Raw genomic sequence first — 14,304 nt, forward strand, 5'->3', positions numbered from 1 at the left:
AGTGTGACAGGCAGTTAGTTAAACATCTGTAAGGTGGGAAAAAAATCCTGTGTTTTAAGGGAATTGCTCAGAAGCATCCTTTGCCACTGCAGTTTTAATATCGCCTTGCATTGCTCTCTCTGGTGGTTCCTCACATCTATCCTCTTAGTCTCAAGTGAAACTGCTGTTACAATTGCTCCACATGCCTTTCCTCTTTTTCATTGATCTTTCTAATCCTGCACTCAGCTTGTCTCTATTACGCAGATGCTCTCCCATACGTCATCCTCAGCAATTAGTCTCCCAGTTTCTCAATCTTTCAGCCTTGATACTCTCTGCTAGTCTGCGTTTCCCACTCTTCCTCCCATTATGGTGTTGCTCCAGACACATACAGTCTGTTTTCCGTCCCCATTCAGATTCTGTCCCCGCTAATCTTTTGCCTATCTAAAGCAAATTCTCTGGGAAAAGTCTGAAATGAAGGTAAGAACTCTGTGTCTGGAAAAGTGTCAGAGCGGCTTCCATGCTATTGTCGTTTATTACAGATTTTAGAAATAAATTTTCCAGCATATAATCGTAAAGAAGGACAACGTCCATGTATCAGAGGTTCCTATTAATCCCATACTCTGGTCTATCGGTTGCAGGTGTCGCTGGGTAAAGCTGCTATAACATGCACCTGTTATTCCCATTTTTCATGCTATGCGTTTTCACTAGAAATTCTAGTCCCCTTCTCAGGCCCTTGTGAAATCATATTCAACTGAAAGCCACAGATGGTGCAGTTTAACATTGCTCCACAGTCTTTGTTCAGCTGAATGCTCACAGTGCTTTACTTTTTTTTTTTTTTCCCCACTGTACACAACTGTCCTTTTAGAAAGTTGCCTGTTCTTGCTTACTGCTGAACGAACGCTTCCAGAAGGAATGAGCAGGAAGCAAGAGTCAGCATACTCAGGTGACTTCAGGTGCCCTAATGGGTTTGGGGGAATGGCTGTGAGAAGCTGGAAGAAGAGGTGAAGAAGGAATGGCATTGGGAAAAGCTGTTGATTGTAGACTCCTCCCTGAATGCACTCGTGGATTCCCAAAAGAGTGCTATTCCTGTCAATACTTTATGGCAGTTGTTTTACCAAAACTTTACAAATTGACCAAGACCAGATTTTCATATAGTAAGTGACTAAAAGAGCTATTGCTGAGTAGAATAACGAGGGATCTCAGGAACTGTTTTCACTTGGAACCGTCATCCTGCCTTGTGCTTCAGAGACCCAAAAAGCAGACTATAGTTCTTACCTAACTGGATTTAGTAATTCAAGTTTTATTGGCTGAATGGAACATTTCCCCCAGGTTTTCAGGAGTAGTTAGATCTCTCCTCTGGAACAGTTTTTGAAAGCAGAGATGCAGATACATTTTGAATACAGAAATGCAGATGGTAGTTGGCAACCACTAGCCTAATGATAGAGTGTATTTGTAATGCTAATAACTCATTATCCATGGAAATATAGCTTTTTTTTTTTAAGTAAAAATACAGAAAGCTGAAAATAGATGACTAATGTAATGCATTCTTTAAGAAGAAAGGATTAGACAATGTAACTTTTTTCTTTCTAATCCTTAGCTATTAGCTGCAGGCTGTTACTGAACATGCCAGTGTTCCCCAGCACATCTGTACATATTTAGACATTTTGGTGTAATCCATGAGAAAAATCTTGAAACATGCTTGTTCTTTGAGGATCTGCCCTACCACTAAGATGTTAACTAGTTAAAATGAAGCCACTAATTTAGGCTGTTTATGAAGAAATTTATTGTTGGTGGCTTTTGTGGAATAAACTAAGTATATAGACTTCAGAGTAATTAAACTCATTACTTTTTTTTTTTTTTAATTGCATGATGCTCTCAGGTGAAAGAGAGCTTCTTAAATTAATACGGTTTGTTTTTATTGCCTCCAGAAAGCTTGTCTATCTGGTGTAATTTGTCTTCTTGTCACTGGGGCAAACTGGAATACTTTCAACTTCCAGTTATGCCAATTTAATTAGAGTGTGAAGAAGAATAAGAGATTACACTTCTACAACTTATGTAGATAACATGTAAATACATTTCTATTTCTATTTCTATTATTTCTATTTCTATTTCTATTTCTATTTCTATTTCTATTTCTATATATAATAAAATCATAAAATGCAATGAATCTGCAACATATAGAAATCAATATGTTTATGTCTGGTTGCTGTCACTTTTGCAAATAGGTAGTAACAGAAAAGATTATAGGCCTCTAATTTTAGGAAATCCACTAAATTGGGAAGTGTGCAAGTTGGGACATCCACTTGAGACAGCTAACACTTTGGAGGAGCAATGAAGCAACAAAATTAGCAAATACTGTAAATGTGAATGGTGGCTCACTTGCTGTGAGAAGTTTTTACAGTGTTCCTATAAATCTTCCCAAGTGCTTCACTTCCTGCTAAATATTTATGACTTTCATGGGTCTCTCCATGAAGGTTTTTCAGGACTCACTCTGGAGTAATTTTTATCTTAAGGACAAATCCATTTGAGACTAGGACTTAGGTTCTTGCAAGATGGGCCATCCTTTCCATTCCAAGACAGACTTTTCTAAAATATACGTAAAAATGAGTTCAGTAATTTAATGTGGAGAAAATGAAAAAAGATTGATACCTTTGAGCATTGGTTGGTTTTGTTCTTTGCTGTACTGTTAGTACCACCTGTCTGGCTTTGTTGAACTGTATTAAATAACATTTTAGAGCTTTGGATAAACTTGAATTCCCAAATATTTGAAACTCTTACTACTCCACAAAAAAGGAGAGGTCTGTAAGGGAATTTCTGGAGTTATCAATAGTTTTACATTATTTTCCTTGACACACAGAGACTTAAAAAAGGTACAACACTAACAGATAATCAAAACTGAACTAATCTGTTTATCCTTAGAACGTGCACAACATAGGCAGCAGCTGTGGACACTACTTTACTATTAAGCTGCCAATATGTTCCCACCTTGCTCTGCAGGGAATGTGATCGTTTGCTCTTTGCTGGTCTTTGGCCTTGCTTCCAGAGCCACCAGTGATGATCTCAGTGAGTTTGCCCATTAAAGGAAACAGAAAACTAGCTGGTTATCTTGAGCTTTTAAACAGCTCATGTAAAAATAAGAATTAAAACTATCTTTTTTGACTATATAGCAATAGTACAGAAGAGATCATTGAATGTCATTCAAAATGTAAATCTTTGAATTATCTTGTATACCAATCAATGATCCTATATTCCAGTACTTTTAATAAACAAAATATGCCTGCATTCAAGAGTAAAGCTTTTTAATATCTTCAGACACTTGCTTCCAAAAAGAAGACAAAGTACAGTTTCTGCTTTTTTAAAAATGTCATGAATCACACTTACTTATTCTAATAGAGTGGTTACCATAAAAATCACAGGAATAGCCATTCCATCTCAGACCAAAGATCCATCTGGCCTGGTATCGTGCCCCCAACAGCCATTTCATAAGGAAGAATATAAGGGGGAAAATACGTCTCCTGGCCTGAAATAACTTGCCGTTCATGGATTTCCTATGTCCGTGGTTATGTGTTTATATTCAAAAGCCCTCATTAGATTCCCTTCCCTATTAATTTGTCTAATAGACTTTCATCCACAACAATATCCTATAGCATGTAATTCCCCACCATGACTGCATACTGATGTGAAGAATTTTGTTTCGATCTCTAAACAAATGGACTGCTCTAAATTTCCCTAATTCCCTCTTTTTTTTTTTTCCTCCTGATGATTTCTCAATCTGTATTGCACGTAAAGCAGAAGTCAATCATGCCAACATTTTCTCAGGCCAGTTTTCTTAAAACCTGGTCAGCTGTTGCCTTGCAGAAGTTATCCTCAGTTAGTCGCTCTCATGTTATGGAAGTTCCTCTTCCTTTCTATTTGTCCTGAGCTGGATTTGCCAAAATATGCTTTTTTAGGAAGCCTTTTCTCTTGTCTCCATTTTGAGAGTGCTAGAAGATTCCTCCAGCTCACTCCAAGAGCTCAACACTGCTTATTCTTTTTGTTTTTCACCATGGTGCACGCACTATCCTGAAAACTGTTGAACTTTTATGAGATAGACTTGTTTTTCAAGTCTCTTATCCACACTGGAATATGTTTAGCACCTGCTAATGAGAGTTTGAAGTTTGGGTCTGGTGCAGGGATTTAAATTTCCATATTGGAGTCAAAAATTCCAGTAGACTCATTTTTAGTAATTCTATTAAACCCACAAACTAAAAAAAGATGCTATTTAGACAGGACAACTTACCAGCAGTATTTAGAGCCTTCCCTGTTGCTGTTTCCTGTATCATCACTTGGCACTTACGTTAAACTCATCTCACCTATTTTGGTCGGCTTGTAGGAGCCCTTTATAACAGAGAAAGTCCCCCCAAGCTCCTTTTTAGGAAAGAAAGAGATTGCATTACTCTACATTACATACCTTCTTTATTTCCACTGACTAATAAAGCAGTATCAACAATCAAATCTGTTACACTTTCGCATTGTAGATATCTATGCTTGGTTAGGTGAGTTGTGATTTAACCCAGCAGGCAGCTAAGTACCATAAAGCTGCTTAATCCCCACCCCAGTGGGATGAGAAAGAGAAATTAAAAAAGGAACAGTGTGGGAACTCTTTGGTTGGATAAAGACATTTTAATTAGAAGGAAATAAAAGGAATTGACATTTAATAATAATAATAATAATAATAATAATAATAATAATAATAATAATAATAATAATAATAAAACGATGCACAATGCAGTTTCTCCCCATCTGCCCATCCAGTCCCCAAGAAACAGTAGACTACGTGGCCAGATCCCCCCAGCTTTTTTATGACAAAACATTCCCTTGGTCAGCTGCTCTGGTTCTATCCCCTCCTAGCCCACTGTGCACCCGCAGGCTCCTCACACAGGACAGTGTGAGAAGCTGAAAATACCTTAGTTCTTTGTAAGAACTACTAAAACATCAGTGTGTTATCACCACTACTTTTGTCCTAAATCCAAAACACAGCACAATACCAGCCATTATGAAGAAAAATAACTTTATCACAGCCAAAACTAGGACAATATATTCCCTTATTCCATGTCATTTACATCATGCTCAGATCCCAAACTTTCCAATACATCCTCATTAAACACCACCATTTCCTTTCTTTGATTTATACATAGAGATAACATTCCTTTAGTCTTTGAGCCACCCCTTTAAAATGTCCACTGAGATCATTTAGCACATTACTTTGGGTTTCATCATAACGATCGTAACAGTCCTTCAAGGCAGGAGAGATGATGTACGGTGTTGGATTGTTGCATGCTGAAGCCTGCTCTGGTCACATCACCGTTGCACTTGCCTGGTTTCCTTATAAGATTCACTCATTGTTACTTTGGTTACTTGTCCTGTAACACCATGGACACAACATATAGCAGCTGTAACGGGGTGACATACAGCATCATGTAACAATTGGCATCATACAGTTCAAACTGTTGGCTGTTCTCACTCTACATCAAATCCACATCAGATTTCCCCATTCCTCTACATCACCCACCATCTACACCCAGGTTCTTGATCAAAAGCAATTCTACAGATGGGCTTGTCTTTGTCCAACTCAAGTATAACCCAGTCTGTCTTCTCCAGCATGCTTTTTACATGCACTACAATAACTTTCTCCCTTTCTACTGCACACAACTGTTTCGACTGGGCAGGGCCAGTTTGACTGGCAGATCCCCAAGTGTTGACTAACCAAGCGGCTTTTGCTACATGTGTATTGCAATGTTTGAATGTTCCAGCACTCATTGCTCTTTGTGTTTTTAACAGTCCGTTTTACCATTCAGTTTTCCCAGAGGCTGATGCATGATAGAAGATGTGATATATCTTGCTTTTCAAGACCCAGGATAGTGCAGCAGGTGGTGGCACAGGGCACGGAGTATGTTTCCTTCTGCTCAAGAGAGAAGATGTAGCAGGTATACACTACATGCCTGTACTTTTATCAGTATAGCTGTGGGGAGGACAGGAGGAAGCTGGATTGTAAATCTACCTTGGACTTAGAAGCAAGAGTACATGAGTTGCAAGGAAAAACTGCAGCCAAGAGGGATTCTTCTGGGAAAATTACTGCTCCAGTTTCTATTGGGCAGATCCCCAGACAGAGCAGAAGGGCTGATCTTACTTCTGATCCTAGTGATGGGACTTCTGGTTTGCATTTACAAAAATGAACTAACGAATATTCCAACCGGGAAGGGAGGGAGATCCTCTTCATATCACCGTAGTGTTTTGGTCAGTGTGTCCAATGTACGACCTGGTGTATGGTGCTGGCACATTCTGCATGAACTTCCACCACATGTACGTGTGCACTGGACTTCATCTGGATCTCTGGATAGCTGGTCATTCAGGTCAGCTCTACATCGCCTGCAGCACAGCTAATTCTCTCAAGGTACTGGATGCCTCTCTCCATGGTGGTCCACTTGCTCAGAAATGTACAGTGTCTTCCTTGGGGGGATAACTTTCTTTCAGGCTTAACAGGAGCCACCTCCATAGGGTGAAGGCCTATGTCCCTTTTCCAATTGCTTTATCAATGCCCCCTTCTCTGGAGAGAGATTCCAGCTTCCTCACTTCACTTCCCACTGATTCCAGGCTACCAGCTCCATTATCCCAGCATCAGAGCTGCCAGGTGACAATGCCTGAAATCTTTTTGCATAGCTTGCAGCTCACTCAGAGATAGGTGTCAGGTAGTTTATAACTCATTTATGACTTCTCTCTCTTCATCCTGTTCTTGTGACAGCTCTTCTGATTTTTCCTTCTGCTCCTTCTTGAGAGAAGCTTCTACTCCTAATATATGAGTAGACTGTTGCTGCCACTGATTCTCTTTGACCATAGAAGGTCAAAGAGATTCCATCAAGAGTTCCCTGGCTCTGATACAACATTTGTAGTGAAAGTTGGGTCAGCAGCAGTGCTGGTAGTGGGGGTTGGTTTAGCTGAAGTGTTTGTTGTGGGGGTGCCTGCTGTGGGGTTCAGGTTAGCTGCAGTGTCTATTATGGGATGTCCTGTCATGTTGCCATTGGATCCATTTCTCTTCCCCATGAGGATGCTGTCAGCCTCTTATTCTCTTTTAGCCTTTCTCACAATAATTGATTTTATCATGTTTCAGATACTGTACTGTACAACAAGGGAGGTGGGAATCATGGAGCTGTCTTACAGGAGTTAGAACATCACGCTGGAGAGCCGGACTGTGTTGAGGTCTAAGGAAAATATAATGAACATAATAAAAAAGCCTATATTGGTGGCAGCTGTTGTAAAGATTGTGCTCATAAGGGTTCATTGAGACTCACTGGTACAAAATTTTGTTCTGTTGTACTAGGCAGCATGCAAGACCCTGCTGGGGTTTGCTTTGCCCTCCTTTGCTCCTTCTGTTAAAGAACAGCATCTGGGCCAGTGTTTTTAAAGGGAAGTCACTCTTTCATGTTTCTCTATCTGCTAGCACGCTCCTCAGGCATCTGACTCTTTCAAATCTTCTAATCATGTAGTAAAACATTTTTTAAAAGAACATATCTAGCCAAATAGGCAACTGATTCAAAAGAAACCGTTCTTTTCCAGCAATTGCTTCTAGTTAAAAAATCTCAGCCATCTGCTTTCCATCTTACATATATTGCTGTTAGTTTTTATTTAGTCAGCATTTTATGGGGCCATCATTACAAAGAGAAGTCTGGATAATTAAAATGGTATCATGGCTTCATGATCATTAGTGAAAACATATCTGTTGACATAAATTTATCTCTGTTTTCCTTTTTTTTTTTTTTTTTTCCTTCTCAGCTGCTCTGGAGATTCTGATATTTTTCTTATGTGATATCAGCTGTCTACTGTACCATCAGGGCTGGTATTTATGTTAACAAGGGCTGGCTGCAGGCGCACAAAGTGCTTACAGGAAGCAACGGATAGGGACATCCTGAACCACAGACTGCTGCTTTCCCTGCTCCAGATCTTTTTCCTGGTATATGGAAAAATTTAACTTGAAAATATTTTTAGAGTATTTCAGCTACAACACAAGAGCAACTGCTGTGCTGTAATTAGAAGTTATTACGTCAATATTAAAATGGAGTAATGCAGCATGCAATTTTAAAAAGTGAACTTTTTTCGTATTAAACTGGCTAATAATGGTCATCACGGAATGCTTGGTTTAGAAAACATGCTCTCATCACCGTGGTCACTACCATTTTTTCTGTTGTTTCTGAACAAACATTTTTCTCTCAGGTTATGTAAAACAAACCAATACAGTGTTTTACAAGGGTCTTACTGGTCAAATTTTGATTGTGACTGCCCTTTTCACACAGTAAACTCAGTAAACGTAAAAACATATCATTCAGAGTCAAGAAAGAAGTGTAAAGCAGAGAAATGCAATAATAGGTCTTCTGACAGCTTACCAGATTCCTTGATCAATAATTTCAAGTGACAAATAGAAAATAGACAAATATGGAACAATCCACTTTTCGGAATAGGATTTGGTTTAGAATTAGAATTGGCTAGCGGATTTCATCCTGTGCAAACAGAAGGTTCCTTTTTAACTCTTGCATGGCAATACCCAAGCTGGTCATTCAAAGTAGCACAGAAATCATCCTCAGACTTCAGAAGAACCGGGTACAGAAACACAACTGGACGAAACCCCATCAGTTACCTAATTTTGAATACAAAATTTTGCCTGTGTCTAATGTTTCTTACTGTGCCTAACATAGCGATAGTGGTTTGCCAGACACCTTTTTCCACATTCATGAGAGCATATGCGTTTTATCTCCTCTTGTTCCTCAACACAGGGCAATTTCTGTGGACTTACTGCATATGCATTTTTAATGAAGATTTCACTATTTAACCTTCATTCATATTCTGGTACTTTATAGACAACTAAACCTTAAATCTCTGACAGTAACATAATGTGTATTGGGATTCTCAACGGAAGAAATAAGCAGACAATATGGTTACTACTGTAATGTTCCTTTATTAAGCTACAATGGCAATTCATGAAATCATTGCAAAATAATAAAAAAAAATGCTGGAAGATAAATACCATAGATACAGTCCCTAGAAACCACTGCTCACTTTAATTGAGAGCAGCTGCAATATTGCAGAAGCCCAGGGAATGTTGCAGTTCATATTCTCCCTCCCTGGCTCTTTCTAGGAGAGAACAATACACTTTGACTAACATACATCCTGGCAAGTTTATATGCAAATGTTTTCCTTAAATATAAAGCAAAATGAATTTAAAAATTGCTTGCAGTCAGAAATGTTGATCCATTGGTGCCCTGCAACTTCAAAGCCAAACAGGCTGCTGCTTTCCCATTTCCTTTGTTCTTGAAAACTTACCCATACTCAAGGCTGTGCCTTTGAGATTTCCAATTGCATAGGCACTTGGGAACTCAAAGGAGCAGTTTTGTACCACTGAAAATTTGCAAGCACAAATAGAAATGAATTGGAAAATATATATCTAAGTTATTTGGTTCATCTTTCAGTTCAAAGATTGGGTTTGGGCTGGTCTTTCATGTAACTTCTTTATCACTGCTTCTGGAAAAAAAGTGTATGAAGTCATGCAGTGCTCTCAGACTTCATATCTCTATTGAAACAGGCATTAGAGAAAAGAAATAGTGAGAACCTGGTATTTTTCAGTCCCACTTATATAACCGATGAGAGTTTGTAACATATCTTTAGTCTGAAAATACTCCTGTGTGCATTTTTCAAGACAGAAAACAGGTATTAAGGAACACAGAGATAAATGTCGTAGCAGTCCAGGTGTACAACTTGCACTTTTAAGTTATTCTTCCCCCTATCCCTACATAAGCCGTTTGATTGTTTTGAAAGCCACGTCAAATGCACCACCCAATATTCCATTTCAACAGCATCAAAAATGCCTTTGTATACTTTTCCTCTTGCTATCTTTAACAATTAACTAAAGAAATTGTATTATTTGAGGAACTACCAGGGTTTAAAAACCTTCAAAACAATTGCCAGCAAACACCATCAGTTCCAGCCAGTGAATAGCTCAGTCAGCTGATCCAGGAGAGATTTTTATTATGTGTGCATGTTGAAGAAAACATGCAGACAGCAAGGCAGTACCTGGGACCAGAACACTGAACATTGTGCAGAATAAGTCTGTCAGAGTTATGCTTGTAGGCTCACCCTTACTCTGTGTATTGCGCTAGCCATGTGAAATGTGTGCCACACTTACTTTATTTGTTAAAAAAAACGACATGGTTCCTCCTTAAAATATTTTTCTAAACCTTAATAAATAATCTCTCCAGAGAGACATCAGTAGAATCAATCAGTTTTTCTTTCCTGAAGAGAAAGTAAGGCACAGCAGCTATGTCTCCTACTCAAGATCTCCTATAATGCCTGAACAAGAGAAAGGAAAAGAATCCAGATCTTTGTTACTCCGAGCCACTCTTCCTTCCCCTTCAGCATTCTGTCTTCCTCTCAAGTATTTCTGATTAGCTGTATAGTTCTGTAGGGAAAGGATTCATAATGAGCTTTTCTCCTGTGGAATGTTTCCAGGGTTCCACCTAGACATGGCATTTTTATTTTTTATTTTCTCAGAAGGACTCTCCCTTCCTCAGGCCCCAGAAAAGTTTCTCTGATGGAGAGATGGGACAACTTGGGAGGTCTGTGTGAAGAACAGTATTTTGCTGGATACACTCCTGCTGTTAGCAAATTGCTCCAATGGGAGGACCAGGCAACTAACTCTGTCAACCTACTAAAACGGATTCTCTATTTTATAGAGATAGATCCTCTCAGTTAACTCATCTGTTAGACTATATAAAAAAATGAGAGAAAACAAAGCATGCACTACACGGGGAGAGCAAACAGAGGCTAACGGGTATGGTTTTGTTGGTATCAACAGAGATTTGTACCTCACTGCTTCATTCTACATTGATTTCCATGCTTTCCCTGTCTCTCTTCACTGATTCTGATTCTGATTTTGTAAACACAAACTAGTCAAAAATTTCCACAGGGAACAAAGAAAGAACTTCTTGCAGATTATCACCAGGATTGTCAAGTATATATGTATATAAACTTACATATTTTAATATGCATACATACATACATAGACCCCACAAAGAATTCTCAGGAGACCCTCATCAGTGTTTGGATTTAACCTGAGCTCTGTGAAACATGAACCCACCGCTCTTTACTACTACCTGCACAAGTCGGAAACTGCCCAAGCAATTGGAAAGCTGGTCCTAAGTTACAGGCTTTGACTGGATGTTTCCTTCCGTCAGCTTTGGCAGCCTATGAAAGAATGCCGGCTTTTGGAACAGCTACTTCATCACAGGAAAAACATGCTAAAGAATTGTTTCTGCTGCTGTCTTCGAAGACAGGTCTCTGGTTCTCTTTCTGGTAGTTCATGAATGCTCTCAATTGACTCCTTTTGCTCATTAGTTTTCTGGCAGCAATACCATTACATCAGTGAGTTTCTCACACTGTTGAATATCTTTTGAAGGCATTTTTAATTTTTATTTTTTTTTAAATGAAGGCATTTTAAAATTTTACATTTTTAAAAAGAGCAATGGGTAATTATAGCTATGTGCCTTTTTCGCTAATCATAGCTACTCGAAGCAACAGATACGTCAATCAAAACAGAAGCCTGGGCTGTAAAAGCAAGCAAGCAGGCCATAGGTGGGTAATACTCTGGAACATGTGTCAGATGAGAGATTCAGCCAAGGAGAACAGCAAGATAGGAACTGTTTATGGTGTGTCTTTTTACAGGCTACGTACAGGCAGGGAAGACAAATAGGATGTTTTGCTTACTCTCTCAGAGAAACTGAAGGTCACTCACTCAACTGCAAAGGGAGCAAAATATGACTTAACACAGTAAACAGTTAGCTAAAGAACTGATTGCTCAAAGATCTCAGCAAGCACGAAGAAAGCAGATTGTTATAACCGTATACGTTCAGTTTAAAAAAGTAAACAAAGAATGAGAGACAAACCCTGGGCTCAAGAGGCTGAACTCATTCTGAAGGAAGTTATTAGTGGCCGGTCTAAATACTTAATTGAGCACAGGCAGCATTATATGCCAGCAGAATGACCTATAGCTTCCTTCTGTTTGGTTTCATGATTCCTCATCGATTGCAGACATTCCTCAAGACAGGATATCAGACTAAACACAGCATTTGTCTGATCACTGTATTCCACGCTGATATCAATACTCCTTAATTAGTTCCTGCATTTTTCAAAGCCATGGTGTGGCACTTTCTGTCAGTGTTTCTGGAAGCATGGATGAACAACGGCAGCCTAGATGCTAGTGTGTGCTGTTAGCTCTGTAACAAACACTGCTATCAAGGGCTGGAATGGGTGTAGGAGAAACACAGCAATGTTTCTTCTCAGAAATAAACTAAAAAAAATAGGAAAAATGTAATTCCCAGGCTCTTTCTCAGAACTCTGTGGAAACATATATTGCTGCACCTTTAAGTCACGGGGACATTTTTATTGTGCTGCTTTTTGCTATTATACAATATTAACTGCATCCCTGTGTATAAACTTTGCCATTCTGAAAATTAGCTGTAAAATCATACCATACAGAACACATATTACCTCTGCTGTTCTAGAGGTGGGTTTTGTTGAGGAAAAGAAGAGTGAAGAACAATTAACATTACACAATAGAGTATTTAAAAACAAAATGAAACTATAAACATCTATATGAATTTCGGATCAAAAGGTAAATACTAATTATATGAACGCATGACATTGATTTGTAACTCAGGAGAAAAATCCCCCTTACCTACCTATCTTCCACTTGTAAGTGAAGGCAGCTAAGCCAGCACACCTTTGTAAACGCAAACTAAACAACCCAGATTTTCAGGTATGCAGGTGTTGCTCTGCCCAGCAAGGCCTAAGGAGTTTGGATTATGGCTTTCATGTTTGACATGGTTCACAGGTGCAGAAGATCAAATCCAGTAAGGACTTAAGTGCCTTGAAGTTAATTCCTTCAACACTCAAGTTCTGACATCTGCTTCTCAAGGCAGATGCCTGGGCTCCTTCTGCAGCAGGGGAAGGGCTGCAATGCAAAGCAGCTGGTAAGTGCCTGGAATTGGCCAGCTGAGAAACCTGAAGAACAGAGATAAATCTGTAAACGTCCTCATCAGTGGATGAGTCAGCATCATTGCTTTAGGAACTGTAACCATTCACTCTGCATCTACAGCTTGGCACTTCTTGAAGGAGATTTTCAGCATCTCTCCTTTCAGAAATTCAACACAGATAATTTTTCTTCAGAAATGAGACTCCAGTTCTGGCAGCCTTGCCATCTTGCCTTTGATGTAACAGTTGGAGCACATACCTCAGGCACAAGAGACCAGGGTCAATCCCCAGTTCTGCTGATGGGGATTCACACTCAAGCAAGTTGTTATCCAGCGAAGCATTTTAACCACTAGATTAAGGGCTACTGGAAGGAGGGAGAACATGGGCTGAGCAGAGTCTTCCAAGGCCACATCTCTGTATGGAGAGTTAGTCCCTGGATTAAATCCGTGTTCTTTTTCACACCTAGGCTAATATCGTGGAAAACTGGAAGGCGTGAGGCTCCCCAGCACACTGAATGCATGGCTCTGTGGCAGGCTGCAGGCTAGATCTGGCACTGAAAAATGGCTAGGTCTGAAAGCAGATCACACGTTGATCTACTCCATATGTGCATGGCTGTGTTTGTGTGTGTATAGTGTATATCCAACATGTACCAAATATTAATCAACACAATTAGACAGTGGTCAGAGCTAATGTGTTAAGCAACAACAAGATTGTTGTCTGGTTTGTCATCTGCTGTAGTTTTCATGAATGTCAGATCAATGTCTTTTGTAATCATATGTGTTTATCCAATTGTCCCAGTATAACTCTAAATGGGTTAGAAAGAAGTAGACTGTAAGAAGCCTACAGTTATCATAGTACATTCACTTTACATCCCATCAGTGTGCATGGCTGACATTGTCTAAGAAACAAATTCCTAACAACCACAACATTTGAGACCAGGCACAGCTATTTTTATTAGAGACTTCTGTAGGGTGTTCTGTCCAGTGTTTCGTGGTAGGATGTAGAAACACTTCTCTCAGAGTTCAGATTTCTCAGACTTTCATTACTCTTTCATTACTCTTCAGATAATAAATGATGACATGCATCGTTGTAATCAGAAGGACTGTACTGCTTTTCTGTTGTGTGAGTGTAAATCTGTTGACATCAGAGATTTTAATCTAGATTTGGTTTTGTGTACATGAGAACAGGATTTGGACCATGAGTCTTATTTTTCTTTTGATATAATCCAGTGTATCCGGAAACAAGAAAGCCATATCAAGCTCCAAATCATAG

This window comes from Meleagris gallopavo, chromosome 1 (assembly GCF_905368555.1).
Source record: "Meleagris gallopavo chromosome 1, MGAL_WU_HG_1.1, whole genome shotgun sequence".
NCBI lineage: Eukaryota > Metazoa > Chordata > Aves > Galliformes > Phasianidae > Meleagris > Meleagris gallopavo.